Below are 20,048 nucleotides of genomic sequence, written 5' to 3' on the forward strand. Positions count from 1 at the left end.
AGCAAACCACTGAACTGAGAATAGGACCCCCGTTGAAGGAATCAGAGAAAGAACTGGAAGAGCTTGAAGGGGCTCGAGACCCCAAAAGTACAACAATGCCAAGCAACCAGAGCTTCCAGGGACTAAGCCACTACCTAAAGATTATACATGGACTGACCCTGGACTCTGACCCCATAGGTAGCAATGAATATCCTAGTAAGAGCACCAGTGGAAGGGGAAGCCCTGGGTCCTGCTAAGACTGAACCCACAGTGAACTAGTCTATGGGGGGAGGGCGGCAATGGGGGGAGGGTTGGGAGGGGAACACCCATAAGGAAGGGGAGGGGGGAGGGGGATGTTTGCCCGGAAACCGGGAAAGGGAATAACACTCGAAATGTATATAAGAAATACTCAAGTTAATAAAAAAAAATGGGGTTCAGAGCTAAACAAAGAATTCACAGCTGAGGAATGCCGAATGGCTGAGAAACACCTAAAGAAATGTTCAACATCTTTAGTCATAAGGGAAATGCAAATCAAAACAACCCTGAGATTTCACCTCACACCAGTGAGAATGGCTAAGATCAAAAACTCAGGTGACAGCAAATGCTGGAGAGGATGTGGAGAAAGAGGAACACTCCTCCATTGTTGGTGTGATTGCAGACTGATACAACCATTCTTGAAAGCAGTCTGGAGGTTCCTCAGAAAATTGGACATTGAACTGCCTGAGGATCCAGCTCTACCTCTCTTGGGCATATACCCAAAAGATGCCCCAACATATAAAAAAGACACGTGCTCCACTATGTTCATCGCAGCCTTATTTATAATAGCCAGAAGCTGGAAAGAACCCAGATGCCCTTCAACAGAGGAATGGATACAGAAAATGTGGTACATCTACACAATGGAATATTACTCAGCTATCAAAAACAATGACTTTATGAAATTCGTGGGCAAATGGTTGGAACTGGAAAATATCATCCTGAGTGAGCTAACCCAGTCACAGAAAGACATACATGGTATGCACTCATTGATAAGTGGCTATTAGCCCAAATGCTTGAATTACCCTAGATGCACAGAACACATGAAACTTAAGATGGATGATCAAAATGTGAATGCTTCACTCCTTCTTTAAAAGGGGAACAAGAATACCCTTGGCAGGGAAGAGAGAGGCAAAGATTAAAACAGAGACTGAAGGAACACCCATTCAGAGCCTGCCCCACATGTGGCCCATACATATACAGCCACCCATATAGACAAGATGGATGAAGCAAAGAAGTGCAGACCGACAGGAGCCAGATGTAGATCGCTCCTGAGAGACACATCCAGAATACAGCAAATACAGAGGCGTATGCCAGCAGCAAACCACTGAACTGAGAATAGGACCCCCGTTGAAGGAATCAGAGAAAGAACTGGAAGAGCTTGAAGGGGCTTGAGACCCCATATGTACAACAATACCAAGCAACCAGAGCTTCCAGGGACTAAGCCACTACCTAAAGACTATACATGGACTGACCTTGGACTCTGACCTCATAGGTAGCAATGAATATCCTAGTAAGAGCACCAGTGCAAGGGGAAGCCCTGGGTCCTGCTAAGACTGAACCCCCAGTGAACTAGACTGTTGGGGGGAGGGCAGCAATGGGGGGAGGGTGGGGAGGGGAACACCCATAACGAAGGGGAGCGGGAGGGGGATGTTTGCCCGGAAACCGGGAAAGGGAATAACACTCGAAATGTATATAAAGAAATACTCAAGTTAATAAAAAAAAAAAGAGGGAACAGTCTGGATGCACAGCTCTGCCACTGTCTGTGTGTGACCAGTCAGCCACTGGGACTCCTCTGTAACATGAGGCTGATGGACTTTATCTGCTTGTATTTCCAGCACTGTTTTACATGTGCAAGGTGAGTAATAATCATGTAGACTTAGCTTCTGCTTTCTAAGCTATTGAGTCTGAGAGAAACAGTCCCATGGGTATAAACATCTGCTTTGGAAGTTATTATCTACAAAAAGTTTTTAGAAATTTATGAAAAACGTAAATGTACTGTCAACAACATCCCAGAAGCAAACGTCTCATTTCTAAGAAGCTAGTTATATTATCTACTCTTCAAAAGTTCACAGGATAAATCGTGCTGTCAAACATGAATTGTAGCTTCATTTGTAGTGGGGCAAACAATTTTTTGTTAATCACAATGGGAAATAAAATCCTAATGCCGTCATCTCCAAGAAATCTGTGCTTTCCCTCCTTCCTTTCCAAGTCCGATAGATAAGCTGTTTGATTTCTGTGAGTAAAGGAGGTGAAGGGCAGACAAAGGCAGTGAGAGGAAGCCGTCCTTGCTTCTCCCATAAACGCCTGTGCTGAGGTACCTTCAAATCACAGTGGCTCAAGGGCAGATTTTATCTTTTCATTTTTGATTCCACTTGCCAAAAGCTCGTAATGTGAAGAACAGTTTTTTATACAATGCCTTTATTATTCTTGAAGTCTGTTGCTGTAAAATTATAAAACATAAAAACTGTCTTTTACCCAGCACTACTTACGGCACCGTAGTGCCCCAAGATATCTGGTAGATATCTTCATCTCAGTCAGCAAAGCGTCTCACCCACTCTACTCAATCCCATATTACACTGCTGATGGATTCTCTCTGAGCCTGGCAGCAATTGCTCTACCCATCTAGTTCCCAAGAAGGTTGCCACCACGCCAGAAATATACATCCCAATTCTGTGGCAGCATAGTGTCTCTGGCCGCCACATACTCTCTAAAACTTAAATCGCCACATGAAAGAACACACAACACAATAACCTCTGATCCAATTGATAAGATATAATTGCCCACCTAAACATACAAAGCCCTGTACACATCTATCCCTTAAGAATATTCATAACAATTTGTAAATGTACAGAGAGGAATGTTAACATTAGCCTCCAAGTTCTCTCCACAGCTTCTCCTGCTTGCTCCAGTCTCCTCCCCTCTCTAAAACTTTTCTCCCACCCATCCTTCTTTCTCGTCCAATGACAGGCCTCATTCTGTCTTGTACCTGCCTACACCTATGTGATGACATCATCCTACAGCGTCTATTTTTAATCAGCACACAAAGTACTAGGCATCATTATTGCATTTTCAAGAAAAAATGTGTTTCATCTGACCCTTACCCCAACTTGTCCTCTAGTTAAGTGTTCTTGGATGAATCCATTGAAGGGACTGGAGACTTTTCATCTCACATCCATTAGTCTTCTTCCTAGGTAATAATGTCTTAAAATATTTAATTTTGTTAGGTTTTTCTTTTCCTTTTGCTGTCTGTCTTTTCTCAGTCCTTGCCACTTTTCTCAGTCCCCTATTGTGTTTTCATTTAAGGTCCACAAAGCTGCTTAAACAAAGAGCATTTAAAATTTAGTAGCTGGGAGACTGCAGCTTAGGCTTGTCTCAGTTCTTTAGGGCATGTGCTCTGGGTTGGCGGCTGGCTTTTTATTCCAAGGAAATATGTGAATCAGGCGACAGGTGTCATAACAGTAGTCAACAAGCCATATTTAGGTTCTTCAGCTGTAAGGAGAGAGAAGGAGTGTATGGCTAGTAGATTCCATTTAATCACATGATATACAAGTTTGACAGATTCTTTCTATGCCTAGCCAATAGTGAACCTATGGACCTCAGCCTGTGGGTAGGCTATGGTGGCTGGTTAGATCAGCCCACCTGGACAGCCACATTACAACCACAGTGTGCTATGACTGTCCTGGCTTTTGACATAGAGTAAGGAATTATTTCTCTCAGATGTGTCCTTCTGAGTTTTAATTAATACACATGCATTACTAACTATTTCTAAAATAAGCTAGGGTTTATATCCATTCTGGGTATTTATAAAATGTTACTGTACAAAAGTTAGTGGCAATGAAAGTGATACCTAGAATGAAATGTGTTGAATTAACATCATCCTGGGGATAGGCAAGTCCATTTCTTTGGCAAAACATTTTCAGAGAAAGCTGTAATGAAAGAGCACACAGTGCATCATGGCCACAGCTGGTCTTCCATCAGTAGTTGCACACACTGTGTACATCAAGGAGAGAGTGATCCAGGTTTCCTGATTCATCTTCATTTGCAGCTTCTGGAGTTATCCATTTCCAATTTAAGAGAGCCTGAGGAGTGTGATCAGAGGTGTAGAAAGTTTAACATCACCTGGGAATCCAGCCTACACACACACACACACACACACACACACACACACACACACACAGCCACCAAACTAGACAATATTGATGAAGCTAAGAAGGACATGCTGACAGGAGCCTGATACAGCTGTCTCCTGAGAGGCACAGCCAGAGCATGTCAAGTACAGAGGCGAATGCTAGCAGCAAACCATTGAACTGAGAATGGGGTCCCCATTGGAGGAGTTAGAGAAAGGATTGAAGGAGCTGAAGGGGCTTGCAACCCCATAAGAACAACAATACCAACCAACCTGAGCTCCCAGGGACTAAACCACTACTCAAAGACTACACCTGTACAGACCTATGGCTCCAGCTGCATATGTAGCAGAGGATGGCCTTGTTGGGCACCAATGGGAGGAGAAGCCCTTGGTCCTGCCAAGACTGCCCCACCCCCCAGTGTAGGGGAATATTAGAGTGGGGAGGCAGGAAGCGGGGGTGGTTGGGGAGGGGGAATACCCTTATAGAAGAAGGGGGAGGGGGAGGGGTTAGGGGGCTTATGGACAGGAAACCAGGAAAGGGAACAATATTTGAAATGTAAATAAAAATATCCAATAAAAAAGAAGAAAAAAGTTGTGGTATTCATATATAAGGTAATGAGAGACAGGGGAGGAGGGTACAAGGGATTTTAAGGGAGAAATTTGAAAATGGGGAGGTTAACAAGGGGGAGGAAGGTTGATGCAGAAGGAGAGGGAGGGAGAAGAGTTAATAAGTGGTATCTGAAAAATTCATAAGGCATCATATAATTATTTATTTTCCTAAAATTACAAATACTAGTATGTCTATATATGCACATATGTAGTTTTCTTACTTAAAAAAAAACCACTTTATTTTTGGCCAGAAGAATGGTCTTTCATTACAGAAAAATAAGAGTTATCATGGCGATTATTTTCTAGAGTGATTACTTAAAGATCGTTACTCAAAACTGGAAGGTTTTAGACTAGAGCTAGTTTGATAGGATTGATGTAGTGATGTAATTGGACCTAAGAACATATTTACAGAAATTTATGTGGACTGGGAAAGCATTGAGAAGAGCTGATGATTGACAGGAGACCCTACATTTCAGCTAGTCCTTCTTCGCTTGCTATGAAAACACTGCCTCAGTCCTTAATGAACCTTATTCTACACTAATGAAAGCAGGGGACAAAAGTGAGATGACACTCCTTAATTAAACCACTTAAACCATTTTCTTCTAACAACATGGGAAATCTAAAAATGTCCAAATATTTAGTTCTTCAGGTTTTCACTTTGGATTTTACCTTTCACTATTTCCATTTCATCTCTTACAGAAATACTTTCCCAAACTCTGCATTTAAAAGTCTTTGAAACATAAGCAATGGCAGGTTATCAGAGCAGTTCAACACCTAACAGCTACATGCTAGCAATAATGAAGAACTTTACAGTGGGAGAGTGGGAATTTTATAGGGGAAAATACTCCATGGAAATAGTCATCTGGTTTACCATCTAAGTAGTGTCTAGGGGAGGAGATTGAAGGGAGAATGTGTTCCTCAGTTTCAGGAGGCTGAGCTGTCTGTACCTCTGTACTTGGCTCTGCCTTGTTTAGTCTCTGTGGTCCTGGGAAGGTGATTTGGTCTTGTCCTCATAGGGTGAGACACACAGGCTGCCAGACACTGCATGGGGGAGTTTGCAGGGTGTCATTTAGTGTTTTTTGTATGGCTGGCATCCAAAGGCAGAAATGAGCTAATACATTTTATTATAGGATATTGCCTTTAAAAAGAGCTTATTTCTAAAGCTTCTCTCAGAACAGAAGTTAGTGTGTGGAAAGACTACAAGTTCCAAGGGAAGTGGGAAGGATCATTGCCTGCTGTGTCAGATGCTCCATGTAATTTTGAGGCTTTTTTTTTTTGCCAAGGGCTTTGGAGAGGGAGAAGCTGTTCCTGGAAGGAGTAATGGTGTGGGCTTGTGGCTGCATGTACTGTTTTTTATTTTTACTTTTATTTTTTCTTTCAGAATGAAAACATTATTTAATGATTTAAAAGGGCACAGGAAGACCTTACAGTATTTTATGATCTCCAGGTGAATAAGGTGGCATAATGATTTCTTTTTCCTGATAAACAGATACATCTCTTGAGAGCTGAGATGCAGATGTAGAAGCTTTTCTTAGGTCTGAAGATGCAACTTGCCCATCTCTGATCTCTTTCTTGATAATGTTTTAGAGGAAGCGGACCGTGATTTCTCTCAGGCTTTGGTTTTTGGTGATGTGCTAGGAAAAGATGCATACTTGTTTCTGATGGGCGATGTGACTACAGGGATGCTCTTTATGATTTAGGGATTCTTCTGATGTTAGGAAACTAGATAATAACACTTTCCATTGCACTAGAAGAAAAGAGGCTGCCAGGCAGGCTACACAGGGGGATGACACTCAGGGATAAGGGATAATCTGGAGCTGCAGGGTGCTTGTGAGACAAGCAGAGTAGAATTAGCTAGATTTCTGAGGATGCTGTAGACTGGCTATTCTGAATAATTTTAATTGTTTCCTAGGTACAATGGCAGTACTTAGTTGTCTAGTTTCTGACACTGGGTGATGCCTATCAGAAGTGTGAGCAAATCTTAAGGAAAATGGTTATGGAATTAATTATCTATATAAGAAAGACAACTTGACCAGCCAAAGACAAAGTTGAATTAAGGAAACATTAAACTCTAACAACCTTATCATGTTCTGAAGGGCAACTAAGAGTAGTAACAATAGCCTATAATGCTTAGCGGTCTATTGGTCTCATTGGCCAACAACTCAAAGAGAAATTCCTGGCATTAAAGCCTTTATTTACTACATATGCTGTCTAATTTAGATATTATTTCTCGTAGAATAGCTCCACTGAAATTCTATGTATGTGTGTATGTATGTATGTATGTATGTATGTATGTATGTATGTACGTATTTCTACAACAGTTAAGTTTTCATATAGAATTTTCAAGAGTCTTTTAGTGTTAGTTATCTTTCTTCACAATCCTTTTTCTAGCCTGTCCTCCAGCTCTCATCCCCGACTAGCCTTTCTCTCCCCATGATTCTCTTTTAGCCTGCATGCCATTGTGTTTTGTCTACCCTATCTTGAAATCCTCTCATGACCCTTTATTATTGTACTCTGTGGGTATTCCAAACACAACATGTTAAATCAAAATTGAAGCTACATCCATGTACGAGGGGAAAAGGTGCTATGCTTTTCTGTGTCTGGCTTACCTAACTTAGGATGGTTGTTTCTAGCTTCATACATTTACCTGAGAATTCCAGAACTTAAAGGTAAAACCTGATTGCTGAAGACACCACATAATGGATTCAGAGAATATAGAGAAATTAAGGGGGAATTTCTGGTTTGGTTGGACACTCAGTTGTTATGTGATGCTTTTTTTGTGGAAGTTGTCTTAGGAGAGGCTGTTTTCCTGAAGCATACATATGAGGGAATGTTTTGCTGGAGCAGACATGTGGTGTTTTCCTAGAGGCTGCCTGGTGAAAGGGCACACGATGCTTTGCTGGAACAGATGCTTGAGAAGACACATGAAGCTTGGAAAGAGTAGAAGTACAACTCAACAGACAGTGGACAGTGCTCTGGCATTGGTTTGCCTTGCTGGTTCTTTATTGGGCTTCACTTGCTGTGACTTCATAGAGAGAAATGCACCAATGAGCTTCTGGTGGTGTTCCAGCTGCTTCTTGTCCCTTCAGTGGACTTGTGCCTATTGGCTAAGCCTTATGGTTCCTTCTAGATCTAGTTGCTGCTGCTGATTCGTGTTTGGTGTTTTGCCAGTGGACTGGACTACTGACAATAAAGATTGGAATTGCACCAAAGAACTATTTCTAAACAGGTGTACCCCTTGTCCTATTAGCCATCTTCCTCTCCTACCTTTGATCAGTGGGTTAAACAGGAGGTTGAATTATTTAAGAACTCTTACTAAAGTAGGCTTTGAAAGATATAAGCCTATGGAGAAATCAAACTGGTACTTATCTGGAAGCTGCATTCCTAGTGTCTAGCTTTCCCAGTGCTAGATGCTTGGTACTCCTATTGGAGAAATGTAACCACCAAATTCACCCATCGTTGAACACTGGAAGTTACAGTGACTGGCCTGAAAGGCCCAAGGCTGCAATAAAGCTATGAAGGTGTTGGAAGGAACCAGTGTCTTTATGTCTTTATGATTTGATCTAAGGCCCACTCTGAGATAGAACTCATTTCTGGCATTATTAATGGAACTAATGTGTGCCCAGCTACGTCATAGACCCTAGGGGAGAACTTAATCCTTTTCTGCTAAATAGACACAGTATTAAAATGACTCCTAATAATTCATTGGCATACTCATAGATCATTGTGTCTCTCAATCCTCATCAAAAAAACTTCCTGCCGTAGATGGTGATTAACACTGAGATCCTCAACTGGTTCAAGTGCGGAGAATAAGAGGTGTATAGAGGCTGTTTACATCATATGCTTGCCCCTAAGGCTTAGGGAACCTTCTGGAAAGGAGGTAGAAATATTTTAAGAGGCAGAGGCAGTGCTTGACTGAAATGGTCTTTCTGGACATGGAGATTAATTGCACATGTGAACTCACAGTGGTTATCATGCAGATCCACAAAAGGTGGGCAAGCTTAAGCCAGATAAAATCTCAGCATGGAGTGGGGAGGTGGGCGAAATTCCACTAGCAGCTGAGGAGCAATTGGCATTTGATAGCTTCTGGGAGAAGGAGAGTCAGATTTATTTAATAACATGACTCCTGGTAGGTCAACCACACTTCAGGTCAGCCTCCACTCTCAAAAGCAGTTAAGGAGCACAAGCCAGAATCAATGAGAAAACAGAAAGAAGAAAACTCCAAGCTGGATGTGTAGGGTGGTGAGAGTTGATATTGAAAGAATTGTAGGAAAATATAATAAAAATGCATTCTATGAATTTTGGAATCCATTCCCCTAACTCAGCTATCTTGTCTGGCCTCAGTGGGAGAGGACACACCTAGCCCCGCAGAGACTCGATGTGCAAGGGTGGGGGGCTAAATGGGGGCAGGGCAGGGGAGGCTCCATTCTCTCAGAGGAGAAGGGAAATAGGAAAAGTGGGAGGGTCTGTGGGAGGGGGGGACTAGGAAGGAGAACAGCAATTGAGACGTAAAGTGAATAATTTAAAAAAATTAAATAGCATAAATGGAAAGATCTCAAAACAACAAAAAGTAAAAATGTTATTAGAAAAACTTATGACACTCCATTGTGTTAACATGCTTTATTTAAAAGTAGGTTAAATTTTGTTAATTCAAATTAAAAAAGATGTATTTAATAACCACCATATGCCTAGCCCTTCTAATCATAATATAAATAATTAGATAAAAATGTAATTAACACCTGGATATTTATGGCAACAGCATCTGTTTTGTTTTGTATTTTTGTATTTTTTGCTTATTCAATAAAGCTTGAATTGAAAGCTATGACTGTATGTGTGTATGTAATAAAAATGTATTCTATGAATTTTGGAATCCATTCCCCTAACTCAGCTATCTGAGAGTGTGTGTGTGTGTGTGTGTGTGTGTGTGTGTGTGTGTGTGTGTGTGTGTAAGTAGAGTGGGGGTTAAGGGTCAGTAGCCTGGAACATACAAGGCTGCCACTGAATTAGAGGGGGTTTAGATGTGGTCTAACTGTAGGCATTAGACTAATCTTATGGTATAGTAGGAGTGGGAAAATGGGGAAAACCTAAGAAGTAAGTAACTCTAAGAAGTGCAAATTCATGATCAAACCAAAAAGAAAAGTAAAGATGGATCACTTTTTGTCTGAGTCTGGTCATACATGGAGCTTTAGTTCAGTTTGTCCCTGGAATGTGTGTTAAAGTTAGGTCTCAGAAGACTGCTTAGATTGTGGGTAAACAGTATATTAATATAAAACTTTGGGATACTCATGTGTATCCTTAAACTATATACCTAAATGCCCAGATAGGGAAAGTGAGCCCAAGAAAAGCTAATAGAAAATAACCATGTCTGCTTGGGTTATTGTAGAGCTGGAGTAACATCTAATAATGAAAGAGTCCAGAACCCATTTCTCCGTCCTGCTGATTGAAGTTCAGTGAGAAACCATGTTTCCATGAGAATCATGAGGCCTTTCTTGAATTCAGACCCAGAGAGCCTGCTTTGTTGAGACGGTTCCTTAGATTCACAGTTGTGTCTGAGAATGCTGTCTTCCTTGTACTCATCCATCACCTCTGCCTCTTTCAATCTTACTTCCTTCCTCGTCTGCATTGAACCTTGAGGAGAACAGGCTTGATGTACACGTCCCATTGAGTTCTGAGTTCCACTGTCTCATTCTCTGTGTCTAGAGCAGTTGTGACTGTCTTAATTGCCATCTACTAAAAAGGAGACCCTCTCTGATGAGGGCTGAGAGATGTACTTATCTATGTTCATAAAGTTAGTAGAAATTAATTTAATCTTATTTAATATTAGCAAAGTAATGGTAATAGGTCTTTCACTGAGACATGTCCCACGGTTTCAAATACATTTCCTGTTTTGTTAGAGATTGGATGTCTCTCTAATAACTGGAAACCCTAACGATAGATTTTCTTTTGTTATAGAAAATGGTTTAGGAAAAACACAGAGCTTTACTCTAAAGGTACACATGCTTGTCAGTGACAATTACTTATGTATTCATGCTTCGTCTTCTTGAAGATAGAAGTCAAAAGCAATTTATAGGATATGGTAGGAACAAGACACTTGGTCTTTTAAAAGACTTATTTGTAAGAACTGTTTGGTATCTGAAAGTGTTTTTTTTTATATTTAAAAATTGCTGTTTGCTTAAGTGTACTTTTTAATAAATATGAACCATTGTCTCTGACACCAATGGGCTGGAGAGGTAGCTTAGAGGTTAAGAACATTTTATGCTCTTGTAGATAGTCTGGATTCGATTTCTAGCACCCCCATGGTTACAACCGTCTGTAACTTCAGTTCCAGTGGAGCCATCTGGTTCTGAAGGCAACAGGCTCACCAATAGTGTAACAAAGCAGGTAACTACTCATGTGCATAAAATAAAAATGAGGAAGTCTTCAAACAATTAAAAATGTTTTGAGATTATAATTGCCTCAATAATATAATATAATGTAATATACTATAATATTTCTAAGCATATAAATACAATCTTCCTAGTTCTTTTTTTAAAATGAGCCACCGTGTCTGGCTTTTTTTACATGGAGTCTGGGATTCAAATTCGGGTTCCCCTGCTTGCAAGGCTGATATTTACCCATTGCACTATGTTCCTAGCCCCTATTTTTCTCTTGTTCTTTGTAAAGTAATAAATAAAAATCAGGCTACTAAATTCTGGAGGTAATCTACTTTCCAAATGCCTGTTGATTTAACATCTCTATTATTAACTTGAATTTGTTTACCCCACCCTCATGCCCAAATGTTTCTTTCCAAGCTCTTGTCTTTAATAACACTTCTTGACTTTTGATTCTAGGTTTTGTAGTTTGAAAACGTTTGTTGCTGTATGCTTGTGTTTAAAGAAAGAATGTTCAGGTGAGAAGTGGGTGTGAAACTTGCTATCTTTCAGGGCCCAACAATTTCTGGAAGAAAGCTCACATTTCCACTGATGGGTTGTAGTTAGGAGAAGACTTTGTGGAGTTGTATAAACTTCTACAAAGGTCAGCTTTCCAAAACGCAAAACTCTATGGTCCTGACATTGGTCATTCTCGAGGGAAGACAGTTAAGCTGCGGAGAAGGTAGGAATTGGGGATGTACAACTAATTCCTCCTCCTCCTCCTCCTCCTTCCTCCTCCTCTTCCTCCTCCTCCCACCTCTTTCTTCTTCTTTTTCTCCTTATTTCTTGGTTTTTCTTTTTTTTTAATTGGATTTTTAAAATTTACATTTCAAATGTTGTTCCCTTTCCTGGTTTCCTGTCCATGAGCCCCCTATCTCCTCCGCCTTCCCCTTTTTCTATAAGGATGTTCCTCTTCCCCAACCTCCCTCCCCTTCCCACCTCCCCACTCTGACATTCCCCTACACTGGGGGGTCCAGTCTTGATAGGACCAAGGGTTTCTCCTTCCATTGGTGCCCAACAGGGCCACCCTATGCTACATATGCAGCTGGAGCCATGGGTCTGTCCATGTGTACTCTTTGGATGGTGGTTTAGTCCCTCAGAGCTCTGGTTGGTTGGTATTGTTGTTCTTATGGGGTTGCAGGCCCCTTCAGCTCCTTCAATCCTTTCTCTAATTCCTCCAACTGGGACCCCATTCTCAGTTCAATGGTTTGCTGCTAGCATTCACCTCTGTGTTTGTTTCTGCTCCAAACTTTGTCTCCATATACCCTTGTATGAATATTTTTGTTCCCCTTTTAAGAAGGACTGAAGCATCTGCTCTTTGGTCATCCTTCTTCTTGAGCTTCATGTAGTCTGTGGATTGTAATTTGAGCTTTTGGGCTAATATCCACTTATCAATGAATGCACACCATGTGTTTTTTTTGTTTGTTTGTTTTGTTTTGTTTTGTTTTGTTTTGTTTTGTTTTTATGATTGGGGTTACCTCACTCAGGATGATAGTTTCTAGTTCCACCCAGTGCCCTTGTATTTGAGACTCTTTCCCACTTCTTCTATTAGTTTGAGTGTATCTGGTTTTATGTGGAGGTCCTTGATCCACTTGAACTTAAGTTTTGTATAGGGTGATAAGAATGGATCAATTTGCATTCTTCTACATGCTGGCCTCCAGTTGAACCAGCACCTTTTGTTGAAAATGCTATCCTTTTTTCACTGGATGGTTTTAGCTCCTTTGTCAAAGATCAAATGACCATAGGTGTGTGGGTTCATTTCTGGGTCTTCAATTCTATTCCATTGATCTAGCTGCCTGTCTTTGTACCAATATCATACAGTTTTCCCCCCCACTATTGCTCTATAATACAGCTTGAGATCAGGGATGGTGATTCCTCCAGAAATTCCTTTATTGTTGAGAATAGTTTTCACTATCCTGGGTTTTTTGTTATTCCAAATGAATTTGCAAATTGCTCTTTCCAACTCATGAAGAATTGAGTTGGAATTTTGGTAGGGACTGCATTGAATCTGCTATCACCTAAGTTTTTTGATCTTAGCCATCTGACTGGTGTGAGGTGGAATCTCAGGGTTGTTTTGATTTGCATTTCCCTGATGACTAAGGATGTTGAACACTTTTTAGGTGCTTTGAGGCCACTCCATACTCCTCAGTTGAGAATTCTTTGTTTAGCTCTGTACCCTATTTTTAAATAGGGTTATTTGATTCTCTGGAGTCTAACTTCTTGAGTTCTTTGTATGTATTGGATATTATCCCTCTATCAGGTGTAGGATTGGTGAAGATCTTTTCCCTATCTGTTCTTTGCCGTTTTGTCCTAATGACAGTGTCCTTTGCCTTATATAAGCTTTGCAATTTTATGAGGTCCCATTTGTCTATTGTTGATCTTAGATTGGTGTTCTGTTCAGGAAATTTTCCCCAGTGCCCATGTGTTCTAGTCTCTTCCCCACTTTCTCTTCTATTAGTTTAATGTATTTGGTTTTATGTGGAGGTCCTTGATCCATTTGGACTTGAGCTTGGTACAAACAAGGTGATAGGAATGGGTTGATTTAAATTCTTCTACATGCTGACCTCCAGTTGAACCAGCACCATTTCTTGAAAATGCTATCTTTTCCCCACTGGATGGTTTTAGCTCCTTTGTCAAAGATCAAGTGACCACAGGTATGTGGGTTCATTCTGGGTCTTCAATTCTATTCCATTGATCTACCTGCCTGTCTCTGTACTAATATCATACAGTTTTTTCCCCACTATTGCTCTGTAATACAGCTTGAGGTCAGGGATGGTGATTCCCCCAAAAGTTCTTTTATTGTTGAGAATAGTTTTCGCTATCCTGGGTTTTTTGTTTTTCCCAAATGAATTAACAATTTTCTCTTCCTAACTTTTTAAAGATACAGAGCTGGGGTCCAGGTGGAGGGGTAGATGAGCAGGTAATGAGACACAGGGAGAGAAAGAACTTTTTCCAACCTATATTTTGTTTTTATACTATGTATGTACAAAACTGATTGCACAAGAAAATAACTTAAATAAGCATTGGCTGCATAGAGATGCCACTGTTTTAATGGCCACACTGCTTTGTATTGTTTAATGTTCAATCTTTAATTCAAAGTTAGTTTTTACATAGTATATAACTCTGCATAATGCAATTGTGTGTTGATTTGCCTCTTGCTGTTGAAACTATTTTCTAGGAGGAAGTAAGACATTTGTATTAGATCAGGTTCTGTAAGGAAAGTAAAACCACATCAGGCCTTTCAACCAGAAAGATATTTACTACAGGGAACCATGTGACTACAAATACCATTAGAAGGTTGGAGAAAGGAAGTCATGGATATTACCTAGAACTATGAGTATCAGTGTCAAACTTAGTGGGACACAATCCACTGAAGCTAAGGCTGACCCCTGGGAGCTCACAGCATCTGCACCACCAACCAAACAACATACATGGGCTGGAATGACCTCCCTTCCCGATCCCTACCCTGGGCACACATATAGCAGACAAGGAATTTAGATGGAAATGGCTTCTTTGTTTGGCTTCAGTGGGAAAGGATGTGCTTAATCTGGCAGAGACTTGATATGCCAGGGTTGGGAGATTCACAGGGAGGGAAGGATGGTCCCACTCATTTCCAGGAGAAGGGGAGGGCAGCTGAGGGAGGAACTCAGTGAGGTAGGGACTGGGATGCTAATACTGACTGATATCACCATTCTTCCTCCGTGCTGCCTCATGACCAGAAGACAGGGGTCATGCACTGGAACGTGATAATCTACATATATAAAGGTGGGTTGGCCTCATGCCTTTTCTTCCATTGCTGGAACCTAAGTCAGACTTCAAAGCTCAGATGTCAATATGGCTGGGAAATGTGGTCTGAGATGTCCTGCTTGTCTAGTGTGTAGGTCTGATTTTGAGTAGAAGGGGGTGGATGGGGACGCAGAATTAGAAGGCCTGTGCAAATAGGTGTCCAACAGAGAAAGAGACACGGAGCAACTTTATCAGGACAGATGGTGTTGCCAGAGTTTGAAGGCAGGCACCCCACAATCACCTCCAATTATTTTAAGAATCGATGCTTTCTTCTCAGACCTTCTAACATCACCACTATATCTGTATTCTAACATCACCACCATATCCGGATTCTAACATCACCACCATATCCAGATTCTAACATCACCACCATATCCGTATTCTAACATCACCACCATATCCGTATTCTAACATCACCACCATATCCGGATTCTATCATCACCACCATATCTGGATTCTAACATCACCACTATATCTGGATTCTAACATCACCACCATATCCGGATTCTAACATCATCACCATATCTGGATTCTAACATCACCACCATATCTGGATTCTAACATCACCACCATATCCGGATTCTAACATCACCACCATATCCGGATTCTAACATCACCACCATATCCGGATTCTAACATCATCACCATATCTGGATTCTAACATCACCACCATATCTGGAATGTCCTTTTCTGCTCTAATAGGGATTTTTGCCCACATTTAATTATAGACATTTGTAGCTTAATAAAACTATGGTACATGGTGCTTTACCACTCATCGACCTTGTTTATTATGTCCACTGGGAAGCATCTTGTAATTATTCATATAGGCAAAACTCATTTTTTTCTAATTGGATTTTAAGTAATTTAAGCGTAGATATTGTTATTCTATTATAATAATAACATTCCTGTATGATCACTGGTTTCCAGACATTTAAATGGTTCATTATATTCCATTTCTAATTTAATAGCATTTTTAAAAATACAGATCCCATGTTATAGGTGAGAGTGCTTTCATGTAAAAGGCTTGAGTAACTTGCCTAAAGGCATAAAGACGTGAAATGGGGGCCTTGGGAGTTTAATTTTCCTGTTATTCTGAGTCCTGTTATTAACTGTTATTTCATTATATTTTCCAGTTTATTGAGGTCGGTATTCAGAGGGCAGTTAAGTTTGGTTAATTATCTTGAAATCACTTCCTCTTTTTTATTCTCACTTTTAAACTTTGTGGTATACTTGGAAACCCTCTTAAGACGTGTGCTGCAAGGACGGTGTGGTCAAATCTCAAGACAGCAGTGAGTGAAGTTTAAGATTTCAGGGTGACTCCTGGGTGAACTAAGAGGGTTAAAGGGGCCAAGAATCCAGAACACAGCCTGAGAAAGGTCTAGTCACTTGGTTAGAGCTTCAGAATGCCCGCTCCTGAGAAAGGTCTAGTCACTTGGTTAGAGCTTCAGAATGCCCGCTCCTGAGAAAGGTTTAGTCATCTGGTTAGAGTTTCAGAATGCCCGCTCCTGAGAAAGGTTTAGTCACTTGGTTAGAGCTTCAGAAAGCCCGCTCCTGAGAAAGGTCTAGCCATCTGGTTAGAGCTTCAGAATGCCGGCTGACTGCTGTAGCAGGACAGGGTGCTTGCACTCGGAGCCGGTTTTTGATCGGTTCAGGACTGGTCATGAGGCCTGAGAGAGTACTTCCTGTATTAGCATACACACAGATTGCGGGTCTGCGGAGCTCCTTTCCACTGCACACAGCTACTTCTGAAGAGGTGACCCCCATGGCCCCGTAATGAAGCAGGTGTTTGTCTTCATTTTGGGACTGAACGAATCCATTTTCATTCTCTAGTGAGTTCCCATAGATCTAAGTCAGTCAGCTTGACCCAATAGTTGCCCTAATGACTGGATCGGTGACAAGGGCTGGGACTATTCATACGGTTTACTGGGAAATCTTTAGTGTTCAAGATTGGGTTAAGCAGTGTGGAACAACGACTTTCATTCTAAGGCAGGATGGAGAGAACATCTTTTTCTCTAAATGGGTGCAGAGGTGAGACGGCTGGAGTAGCAGCTGGCCTTTATGAATGAGGAGAAAAGTCGGACTCAAGATTAAACTAACAGTAGAGTTTGAAACCGAGAGAGGAAAAGGAAGCAAGAATCCTAATCAGTTAATGATTGAATCCAATTCAATGATTTTTAAAAATTATGTAAGCAAATAAAATTCTTTATTTTCTATTTCAGTTTCTATTTTTATTTTCTGGTAAACAGTGAAAAGTTTCTTTATTGTTAGTGGGGTTAAAAGAGAAGAAAATGGGAAGCAAACACTTTGCCAGTTTATTGGTAAATTCTCAGGTCTTTCACCTCTCTTATATTCCTGATTTCAGAGATATTCCTGTTTAATAAAGCATTAACCTAATTTTGAACAATGGAACTATTATGGGAATGTTCTGATTTTTGTTTGATGACATGGTGACACTGGTCACTTGGCCTGAGGAAGTAAATGTTAAATTTCATTTTCTTTTGATCACTTTCAGATTAAATTTAAATCAATTTAATAATAAATTAAAATGTAGTTACTAGTTCCTATATTAGTATTATGCACAGATTGCAGAGAACATCCTAACATATTGTTTGCTGTGGCTTGAATGTGTTCCTTCAAAATTCATCTGTTGAAACCCAGAGTCTCAGTCTGGTGCTGCTTGAATATGAGGGGCCTTTGGGAAGTTATCTGACTTAGATGGTGTAGGGATAGGATTTTGAGGATGGAGTTGATGGATTTGAAAGGTGAGGGAGAGGAAAGGTTCTGTGAGGTCACGATGAAAAGGGATCACTTGAAGGCAGGAAGAAGTCCTCACTCAGAGCCTGGCTATTTTGGAACCCAACCTTAGGCTTCAACTTTTAGACTGAGAAAATAGTAAACTAATGTGCTGTTTAAGCTACCCACTGCATGGTATGTCTGGGCAGACCCTGGAAACCAGTTACGTTAAACTCTACTATCAGCTATAAATGCTTTTTCTTTGAAACTTTATACATGGGTTTGGGAAGAACAGTGATTCATTGTATTTGATAGTGTGACTTTTCCTTTCACATAGCTAGGGCAGCAAGGTGACTCTAAATAGGGAATGAATTTTATCCTACTAATTGGATATCACAACTTTCAAAGATTAAAATTTGTAAAGTTAGTTTTAAGTGGGGAAGGCGTAGATGCTAATTTTTCTTCTAGGCAGTGCATGTTTTCAGCTTAGTTTTACATTAGTGGGCAGACATCTAAACAAAAACACTTTAGATAAATATACTGGTAATTCTTTACAAATAAGAACAAAAAGATGCATTCCAGATGTCAATCAAACTCTAATTACAAGATACACCTGAAGACTTATCGCCTTCTCATACACCCTCCACTTCCTCCATTCTTCTTCTCCTCCCTTCATAACTGTTGGAAATGTACAGAATGAAAGGCTCTGAAGTCACACACACACACACACACACACACACACACACACACACACACACATACACACGCACATGCGCACACACACACACAATGCACAATGCATGCATGCACATACGCATACATGAACCACATAAATGTCCCAGATAATATAGTCTCTGTTTTAAAAATGTCCTAGGATTGTAAAGAATATAGAGAGCGAAGCTGGTAGGCTAATGGAGCATTGTGTACATAAACAGATCCTATGGGAGGAGGTCACAATCAGCTTCTTGAAGAGAGACATGAGGAAACGTGTAGAAGAGATTGATGACTTAAGAAGGCATAGGTACCAAATGTGAAACTTAGAGGGAAAGGCAGCAGCCAAGAGCATGTGAGACCAGGCAGTTGAAAACAATAAAGATTATGGCCAATATGGGGAGGGAGGGAGAGAGGGAGGAAAAGAGGGAGAGAGGGAGGGAGGGGAAGAGAGAGAGAATATGAATTGGTGGTATTCAGTATCTTTTTTTTAATGCTTGAACTTTATTTTTTTCCATGAAAGGGCATTTTTATTACTTCTCTACATACCATCGGAGTAATACATGTGTACATTTTCTCAACTAGCAAACAGGACACAGAGCAAATGTCCTTGATGCTTTGAGATAAGAGTAGTCAGTCACCTGTCTTTGGGAGGATTCAGTTTCTTACGGCGTCTGTGATACTGTCCATGTGGGTACCAGCGATGCTTTGTGGTGAAGAACACCTTGCTAAGTTGTTCTGTCATGGGCCCTTGCTCAAGATGCTTGCGATTTCCTTCTAACTTGGTTCTCAGTATCTGCTCGTGTGTTTCCTCGTTACTATGTAGAAGATCTGGTTGAGGGATAGGTTTGGTGTGTTTGTAGGGGATGTCCACGGAAGGGTGGTAGCACACTATTGTCCTGCCGTCGTACGTCAAAGCCAGCTCTACCTTGCAATTGTAGTCATCTGGAAGAGAAGACTATGTAGATTTGTGATGAACACTAGATAAAATTCCATTTTGGATTGGAAATAAATGCTTCCAGATAGTTCTGAGTGATATTTCCCATTTCACTGCTGCCGCCATAATCCAGTGATTTCAATAAATGATATTGTGAAGAGAAACTACCTCTAAAACCTGTTGCTAGGCACACAGATTTTCGTTCTGCATGCTCACCATCTTGCTTCAATCTTGAACTTTATTTTTTTTTATTGGATATATTTCATTATTTACATTTCAAATGTTACTCCCTTTCCCGGTTTTCTGTCCATAAGCCCGCTATCCCCTCCCCATCTCCCATAAGGATGCTGCCCCCCCCACAACCTCCCCTCACCACCCCCTAACATTCCCCTGCACTGGGGGTTCAACCTTGGCAGGACCAAGGGCTTCCCCTTCCACTGGTGCTCTTACTAGGATATTCACTGCTACCTATGAGGTTGGAGCCCAGGGTCAGTCCACGTATAGTCTTTGGGTAGTGGCTTAGTCCCTGGAAGCTCTGGTTGGTTGACATTGTTGTTCATATGGGGCCTCGAGCCCCTTCAGCTTTTCCAGTCCTTTCTCTGATTCCTTCAACGGGGGCCCCGTTCTCAGTTCAGTGGTTTGCTGCTGGCATTCGCCTCTGTATTTGCTGTATTCTGGCTGTGTCTCTCAGGAGAGATCTACATCCAGTTCCTGTCAGCTT

General features: G+C 40.9%; 1 pseudogene; it reads right to left on the bottom strand.

Moving 5' to 3' along the window:
* Positions 1-19,010: 19,010 nt before the first annotated feature.
* Positions 19,011-19,453, bottom strand: LOC134479980 (large ribosomal subunit protein mL42-like; annotated as a pseudogene).
* Between the last annotated feature and the right edge of the window lie 595 nt (positions 19,454-20,048).

The sequence above is a fragment of the Rattus norvegicus genome, chromosome 8 (genome assembly GCF_036323735.1).
Source record: "Rattus norvegicus strain BN/NHsdMcwi chromosome 8, GRCr8, whole genome shotgun sequence".
NCBI classification, from domain to species: Eukaryota; Metazoa; Chordata; class Mammalia; order Rodentia; family Muridae; genus Rattus; species Rattus norvegicus.